Source organism: Aedes aegypti, chromosome 2 (assembly GCF_002204515.2).
Source record: "Aedes aegypti strain LVP_AGWG chromosome 2, AaegL5.0 Primary Assembly, whole genome shotgun sequence".
In the NCBI taxonomy this organism is placed as follows: domain Eukaryota; kingdom Metazoa; phylum Arthropoda; class Insecta; order Diptera; family Culicidae; genus Aedes; species Aedes aegypti.
This window is the reverse complement of record NC_035108.1, coordinates 85,151,481-85,158,622: the sequence shown is the minus strand read 5'-3', so window position 1 is coordinate 85,158,622 and position 7,142 is coordinate 85,151,481.

The window sequence follows — 7,142 nt, the reverse complement described above, 5'->3', positions numbered from 1 at the left end:
ACACGGAGTATCATTATTTCTGCACAATTTCTATAGCCAGATGTAGATGTTCTTTGATAAATTTCCATCTGCATTTTTGGAAGTATTTCCTGACAAATTCCTCGATTGCATGGAGAACTTTTAAGAAATTCCCAAAGAATCGTTGAAACAATTTATGGTTTAACCCAAGACCGGTAGTGAATATACGCATCTTGAACAAAGCTCGTGTGTTATATTTACCACTAGCCTAGTGCTGCTGACGATGGCTGATGATGCTCTTGATTTTTAAAAGGCATTCCTGGAAGCAGCTTTTGACGATTTGTTGATCAATTTTTACAGAACTCGCGAAGCACACTTTGTAGAAGTTCTTTGCTAAATTATCGTAAACAGTTCTGCAAGATGATGAATTCTTAAAAAATTGATTCCTAAAATTTGAAGTATATTTTTCAAATTTTCACCTCTCTGGCATTACGTCCCAAGGAGGAAAAATCCTACATCTCAGCTGTTCTTATGAGCACTTCCACAATTATTAACTGAGAGTTTACTTTGCCAATTGACTATGGAGTGTTCCTGAGTTTACTGGGAATTTCTAAAAGGATCTCTGAAGGAGCCCCTGAAAGTGAAGAAATCTTGAAAAAAAACATTAGCAGAATTCCTGAAGCTCTTTCTTGAGAAACCTGAGAAAAAAAAAATCTGGAGGACCTGTGAAATAGACGCATAATAGTCTTTGAAGTTTTCTCTACAACCTTTTATATTTCACAGCAGGATTCACAGAAAGAAGAATAAGGAAAAAGTGACTTGTTAAAATACAGATTTTAGAAACGTTCTACCTCAGATCCTTGTTAACGGCTTATAACAACGTTAGGCGTGAAATACGGAGGAGCATCATCAGTGGAAGTCGTGGCTACTATGGGCTCCAGAAGAAGATGCGGCCGAAAAAGATTCAGAAATGGCACCAATTGTAATCATGTAAAAATGCTACAATTGTAATTGTAATGATGTAAAAATGCTAAAAAGACCGATGGTCTTCTATGGACATTGGGCGAAACATTTGCCTCATCCATCTCTAGTAGATTGTTAGCAGCGTTCGCATGAGGATTTTCATCTTACGTCTTGACATTGGAGCAGCTTTCACATTATCGCGGCCAAAGTTCTGGATAATCCGTTTGGCCATGGTTGTAATTGATCATCTTATGCTTCTGCTATAACCAGGAAAGGTCCTGGGAAATCCAGCTGATAGCAACGTTTCGAGGAGCAGCTATTACTCTGAAAATCCGTCTAAATGCTATCCCGAATTTCGATCACAGGGTTTTGCACCAATTCCTATTTTGGACGATTTTTCCTGTACTCTAGCAAATCAACCGATTCCTACAGGAGTTCTTCCAAGAAAATCCCGCAGGGTTTATTCCAGAATTTTTGAATATATTCTTTTAAATTGACGCTTACATTGAGCTGTTCAGTAATCCTATCCGCATGGTTATTAAATTAATTAACTCATTACGCGTGGTAAAGATGGACAAATTATGGGTGAAATTATGAAAAAAATCCACGTGCTCGGCTGGGATTTGAACCCAGGACTCTTGTATGCTAGACGAGCGCATTACCAACTAAGCTACCGAGCCACTAGGTGACCCAATAACTGAGTTGGTTACAAGTTAAGAATTCAAATCCATACAGACCACGTGGACCCCTTTCATAACCCATTCCATCCATCTCATGTTACTACACACGCGGAAAGAGCGAGTGCGATTTATTTTGTGTTGAAACTGTTTGCCTATCGTACCCAAGGGGGTGGCAAGAGCCAATAATTACCAACCCGGGAGCACCATGACAGCTGCAGTACAACGTCAGTGTACCGAAAAATTTTGGTCCGTGGTACTGTCAAACTCAATGAAATCATGGAGTGTGCTCAAAATAGGGCGTAAACTAAAATTATGCTTGATGGACATAAAATCAGTTTTACAATTTTTATTTGGCTTTCGTTATATCATTATAAACGAGTGATCACCAAATAGCGATTCTCTGAAAGGATTTGTACGGTCATCGGGAAGATTTTGTATGGCCCACGAGCGAGCTTTGAATAGTGGTGTGATGTGGTCCGCATGCTATAAGTTGCTTATAGTAACCGATCCTTTGCTTACGAAATTATTTTGTGATTACTTGGCAATGAGCCTCTGTACGTGCCATAAATTCTTTTGTTATCATGACTTTTACTGTGCGCCGTGTGTTGGTGCTGTCTCGCTCTCTCTAACGGGCAACTTGAAAACAGGGCGCACAGTAAAAGTCAAACGTTTTATAGCATGCATAGGCTCATTCAAAGCAAGACAAATTTGTTAGGGATCGTTCAAACATTACGTAACACAACAGGGGGAGGTAAGGGGTACTTTGAAATTTTCCATACAAAACCTGTTACTTCAGGGAGGGAGGGCGTTTAAAATGGGCAAATTTATTTGGTACGTAATATTTAAATCATCCCTTAGATGTTTGATGCACTGAGAAAAATCTACACGTCAAGGTCGTGTGTTTTACTTATAGATTTGCGCAATGAGGAAAACCACATGATTTGAGTGTGGTAGCCATATGGATTTCATCGTTGATTTCACGGTATAATAACATGTGTATCAACATGTGGTTGTCATGTGAAACTAACATGAATTTCCAAATATTAAATCATGAAAACCAACTGATTTGCTTATTGAATTCGAAATGTAGTAGCTTTAGATAGTCATGTGTGATAGAACATAAATGTCAAGGGACTGAAAGAAGAAATTTGGTAGAAAAACTTTTGCTCCCCAAAATATGGATCCGAGGCTCCTCTGCTTGTCGCAAGCTCTCTTGATTTTTTTTTCAAACCCGTGAGCCAGCAACAAGCGGGGCGCCGCAAATCCATAATTTGGGAAGCCAGGAATAAGCATATTCCATTTTTTTCGAAACTGAAAGCCAGGAAAATCTGTTAGTGGAATCCGATTTTTCTACTAAACTATACATTATAATCAATGTTATCTTATAGAAAGGTAGAACTCTCGTACATCGGTCAACTTCACTAATAAAAGAAAAATCGAATTCACAAATTTTCATCTAACACTTTCAGCTTCAAAATTTGCTTCTTCTCTTTGGAAGCATGATGATGACTGTCGTTCGACACGAGGTCCAACCGCAATTCAGTTCACTATGCATCCCATGGGTTGATCACAAACAATTTAGAAGCTTTGAACATGGAAATCGATAGCATAGCTCATGGATTTCATCATAACAATCTCATTGCGCAAATCAATGAATCGACCAACTTGAACATGATGATTATGACACAAGATAACCATAAGGAAAACACACTGAATCCGTGTTGGAGTGATGATCTATGCGTCCATAGGTTGACACATACGAATCTGAAGAGAAAGCTTCGGGAACTTATGTGGAAAAAATATGGAATCCCTGTTGTCGGTTGATGAATCAATCCATGAAGCAAAACACAGGAATTTAATGTGTAACACACACGAAGTTTGCAAGAAAATCATAGCAAATTGATATGGACGTTCATGAATCGATCCATAATTTTAAACACACAGATCGAGCGTGTGGATTTTTATCAGTGTGATCATTAATTTATGGGAAATTGACTGTAGTTATAAGCTTGCAATCAATCTGAGATCATATCTCGCATAACTTGTGATCTCGCCCTAAAAGCCATTGGTAATCGAGAGTGTAGCTCGTTGTTTTTAAGCAAATGAATTGACCAGGATGAAAACTTTCACCACTGGTAGATAGAGGAGGATCTTCTCTTCATCGTAGCATTGTTGAATAATGTGTGAATCCATTCGTTTGCTCGGTGACAACAAGCTACACACTCGGTTACCAATGGCTTTTAGGGCGAGATCACAGGTATGCGAGATATCAACTCACAGTACATTTTCTTTTGCGGATTTGAACACTTTTTTTTCTCATACTCACCACCAGATGTCTAAGTTTGAATCAGATAAGCTTAGTGGATGAAGTATCCAGCTTTTTACGAGCGCTAATATCACCAAAAATTAGTCCACTTTTACAAAACAGGGATCTAGTGATCTGACGTTTGACTTGGGTTGCTTGATATGGACTTATCCACCGGCAGTGTTGCCACATTTTTTTCCGATTCTCATCTGTGTTTTCGGCAGAAAAAATCTTTTTTATCTTAAGTCAACCTCAAAAAATCTTGGTAAAAATCTGTGTCTCAATAAAATCCAAAAAAAATATTATTTTCTTAGGTTAAATAAACCTTTGCGAACGTTTTATGCGTGTTCTTGGCATGTCAACAATTTTGAATTTGAATTTATTCTACTAAAAGTAAGTTAAATATGCATAATTGTTTCTGAAAATCTAAAATACCTAAGTTTTTGAAAAAAAAACTAAACAGAGAAATGGCATTTTTGTTTGAAATCTTCCAAAACCGTGTCAGATTCGTAAAATATCCTAAAATCTTAAAATTCTTTTTAATCTAAAAAAATCTGTGATCTGTGATCACAGATATCTATAGGCATAAACAAGAAAAAATCTGTGTAATTACATAAATCTGTGTATGTGGCATCACTGCACCGGTGCACTAAATTTACTCAGTCCAAGAATTTTGAAACTTGGCCGAAACACGTGGGGAGCATTAAGAAGCGTGTCCCGCCAAAGTTTCAAAATTCTTGAACCGAGTGAATTTATCACACCGGTGGACAAGTCAATTTATCGGACCCAAGCCAAACGTCAATATGTTGGATCCCTGCCAGAAAGTATGCTACGTTTTGGTGACCATTACCGCTTTTAAATAGCTGCATAGTTCATCCAATGCACTTATCCACGGTCTTCTTTTCTTGTCGATTCCGAACTAAATATGTTTACATAAAATGACATCCACGCCAACACGAATGTTCACCTGATGAACAATGCGTAAACGGATGTGCAACGAAATCGTTTTCTTCTCGCTTATTCGATTGAAACTTGGACCTCTGGTGGTGAGTATGAGAAAAATTGTTCTAATCCGCATAGAAAAAAAAACTGTAAAAAAATATATCACTTTTCAACTTGATTCGATCTCAAACAAAAAAGACAAAGACACCGTCTTCAGCCAATTAGCTGCATGGACTGTAACTTAACACTAGACAATGGACAAGAATGCTCCAGTGGCACAGCCGAGAAACATTCCTGACGAAAAGTTTTAACGGCTGAAGCGGGAATCGAACCCACACCCCATGACACGATGCGCTTAAATGCCTGACAACACTAATCGCACGGCCACGAGACCCACAATATTTCATTTATTTGATGTTACGGCCAGCGCTTTCTTTCGAGGGCACAAAAGTGATCCTCAAAATCAGTTGGGCTATATTGTAAGCAGTCTTCCCATGAACCGAACCGATGTGCAACTTTGGTTTGAACATTGCAACTTGTGTTGAACCACAAACGCGCTTCGTCTCTGTACCAGTGTATCAAACCGAACCCGGTACATGTGTACTTCGGTTCAAACTTGGGTTCAAATAATGGCACAAAGCAGGCAGACAGAGAACGGTTGAAATCCACGCGGATAAATTTCTACGATCATATATGGAACTTTTGGGTTCAAATCGCAAGACCCTTAAGGCTTGAATAAATGTTTAATTTAAGCAGATCAATTGAGATCAATACCTTGAGTAACATTCAGTGGTAACTTTATGAAAAAACCAAGGATTTTACTGTTTCAAACAACAAGACATGATAAGTAGAAATTGATAAGCGTGGATATCAACAATTTTCTGTCTCTCCGTTTGTGTCATCGTTCTGAAGCTCGAATGCAACCGAAGATTTGCACCAAAATTTGATCCGCAGTAGCAATCGAGGTACAATGGACCGGTTTTCGAACCGGCGTTTGCACCGATGTTCATTTTACACATGTTTGGGTTTAGGTTCAGTTTCGAGCGTTTCGGTTTGCACACGAAAACAGAGTACAAGGAGAGTACCGAAACCGCTTGAACCAACGTGTTCGGTGTTCGTTTGGGAAGACTGATTGTAAGTAATTTCTTATGGATTACTTTCCCGCAAAACAAAGCACTAACAGGTCATTTAATCCTTTCACCGAACGAATTGGCGCGCTCTTAAGTTCATTTGGTGCTTAAACTTGGTGATTTTATTAAATTTATTTCCATTGGCAGACGAAAATATCAGACTCGCCCTTATTTCATTTCATTCCATTCGTTGTTTTGCAACCGTCAACAACGAAACAAAAATCCGATCTGCCATAGTGAAAAATTGTGCCAGCAGCGGTGGATGGCCCCATTGTTTACGTTGCAAGTAGGTACACTGAACACAATCTCCCGCCTTAAATTGAATGATTTTTGCTTCATCCGAGCCCCATACCTATTTTCAGACACATTTACGATGATTTTCATCTTTGTTGAAATCATCTGTTTACAAATAGCATCGGATGAAAATCATACAATCTTGGAAGGGTTTTTATCCACTTAAAAGATACGCTACATTGAATGATTATCTTACGCGAATGTAAACAACCCCTTCTATATGATAGTTAATATTAAATAATACAAATCCAAAATAAATAATCGCTAATCGTGGTGGTTCCATGAACAATTGTTAGTTTTATTCATATATGCAGATCAAATCAAACACTTTAATTGTAATCTATTAATATTAGTTCGGAATCTCCTGCAGGAACAGATACCACGCCGAAACTCCATAAAATCGATGATGAAAATAGAAACATCTGGGTAGAGTCGATCCTTAGACAAGCTAGAAGCAAATAAGCAAAGATAATTCTGGATATTTTTATGGAAACATGCAATTACCTGTAATATTCACGAAGAGGTACCAAACCAACCACGCTGTTGTCGCCACGTTTTTACTACGTTTGACAAGGATGATTTGCTATCTTGCATCATTAGCTTACCGTATGATGTTTTGAACAAAAATTGAATGATTTTCGATTTGGGACATGGAAGAAAATAAAATCCTCCATAAGCTGGATGTTATTCATTTCAGCTACAATAATTCATCTACCTACTTATTGTCATATGGATATATACTGAAAATCATCAATGAACTGAATGATTTTTATTGAAAAGACGGTGGATGCATCATATTCCATCAAATCATTCAAAATAACGAATGTGGATATTTGCAACCAAGTGAATTATGAATCATTCAAAATAAGT